This window comes from Hylobates moloch, unplaced genomic scaffold (genome assembly GCF_009828535.3).
Source record: "Hylobates moloch isolate HMO894 unplaced genomic scaffold, HMol_V3 SCAFFOLD_3, whole genome shotgun sequence".
Taxonomy (NCBI): Eukaryota; Metazoa; Chordata; class Mammalia; order Primates; family Hylobatidae; genus Hylobates; species Hylobates moloch.
The window spans coordinates 79,479,860-79,482,078 of NW_026652278.1; the positions used below are offsets into that span (position 1 = coordinate 79,479,860).

General features: G+C 37.7%; 1 pseudogene; it reads left to right on the forward strand.

Moving 5' to 3' along the window:
• The first annotated feature begins 1,258 nt into the window (after nt 1–1,258).
• On the forward strand, nt 1,259–1,338 carry LOC116466158 (U6 spliceosomal RNA; annotated as a pseudogene).
• Nucleotides 1,339–2,219: the final 881 nt, after the last annotated feature.

Here is a 2,219-nt window from a genome sequence, read left to right on the forward strand (position 1 = left end):
AGGTTGAGACAATTAAGACAAATCCTGAGAGCCAGCACATTTAGACAAACAGACATTTTGGGCCCAGTGGGACTCCCAGCTGGCTACCTGACATAAGCCAGACAATTTATGCCGTCAAAGTGGCACAGACCACAGAATAAATTTGCTGCTTACAAAGCCAAGCTTCCCAAGAAATAAAACAAGATGAAAGAAGAATCTTACTGTGATCCTCAGAAAGTCAGAGACGAGGAAAACAAAGATCATCCTTACAAAACTAAAGATCAATAACTAAATAGGTACTTAAACACACCTACAAGATTCACAGATTCAAAGAATCAATTTTATTATTATTTGTAAATGTTTTCCTCCTATCAATCTCAACCTGGAAAGGGAAGGATGAGGAAAATTTTTTACCTTCTTTCTTGGCCAGGTACCACAGATAGAGAGACCTGGGAGAAGCTGACCTTGGTGAGAAATCTTACTCTTTGCTGCTGCATCTGCCAGTTCTCCCAGGATTTCACCTGTAGGTCCTGGAGCAGTCAGGGTGTCTCTGTGGCCGCATCTTGGGTGCCAAATTGTAAAGGAGGAAACATGATTTCTGTCCTTTCCCTTTTTAGATTCTTAAAGAGATGCTGTTGAGACACTCTCCTGAAAACAAAAGTCAGATTAAACAAGTGAGGAAAACAAGCAGAACTTTATTAACACGTGCTGTACCCATGATGCTCCTGATGAGACTTTTCCTAAGGTCTCAGTTCAAAAGTATTTCTTTCTCAAGGCAGTGGCTTACGGTCCTTGCTTAAATAGTATTTTAACAAAGAGCCATAAATCCTACATAGTGACAAGAAAAAGAAGAAAGCATCTTCAGGCTTCCAAAAGGTGGGAAAATATGGGAAGGTAAATTGATGGGGAGACTGAAATCTGCTCCTAGATCCTCTGGTGCCATTGTCTATGGGCTCTGTCTCTGAGTGTGTTGTTGTGTTCTCTTCGGCAGCACATGTACTAAAATTGGAACTCATAGGTGGGAATTGAACAATGAGAACTCATGGACACAGGAAGGGGAACATCACATTACGGGTACTGTTGTGGGGTGGGGGGTGGGGGGGGCGGGGACAGCATTAGGAGATATACCTAATGCTAAATGACGAGCTAATGGGTGCAGGAAATCAACATGGCACATGGATACATATGTAACAAACCTGCACATTGTGCACATGTACCCTAAAACCTAAAGTATAATAAAAAAAAAAAAAAAGAAAAAAAGTTCAAAAAAAAAAAAAAAGGAAATTGGAACAATACAGAGAAGGTTAGTATGGCCCTTGTGCAAGGATAAAACAAAATAAAAAGGCAATACAGAAGTTAAAGTCTAGTTTAAATTTTAAAAATATATTTTTTTTTTTTTAAAAAAGAAAGTGTGTTGTAAGGAGCTCGTCCTTAGGTGGGAAAAGCAGAGAGGAGGGGCAGAGTCTACCTCTGTGTTTTAAACTTTTAACTTTAATTAAAATCCCCAGTATGTTAGAGAGGCATATTTTGCTTATAATTCCTCTTTCTCTCACACATATATTGAAGGCTCTGTAAAGGATGAAAGACTTGTCAATCATCTCTGTGTTTGCATTCATAGTGTGTGACAAACAACTGGCACTAAGTAAATATTTGTTGGATGAATAAGTGAACACATGAATGTGTGGTTTACAGTATGCTCAGTATCCTACTGGCACCAAATATAACCTTTTGCATAAGACCAGCATCAAAATTAGTAAATACTTCATGGGAATTTATTTGCCACATAGAAATCATTTAATAAATGCCAAACCCTTATTTGAACTACAAAAAGAAAAAAAAAAATCACTCAAGAGGGTGAGGGAAATGAATATAAATTTAACAAACCTGACCATAAGGGTTTTAATTATTTAATGATTTAATGAGTCCAAGAGTGGGTGAGTGCATGACTGATTGCTTCATAGAACCCATGGGGTTATGGGAAAGGACCAGAGTTAGCTACTGACCAATACTGTTAATTTGAGAAATACTTAGGGGGTGCCTACCTAATGCCAGGTGAAGTATATAGTAAGACTGAGCTTATGATGAATAGCTCAGTATTCATCAAGCTGTAATTACTTTGGAAAGTAAAAGAATGTTTACCTGGTTTGAATAAAATTTAAAACTTTAAATAGTATCCTAAAGGGTAAAATTAGAATTTAGGGCAATTGGAAATCCTAGCAATGTATGTTCTCTACTTCCAC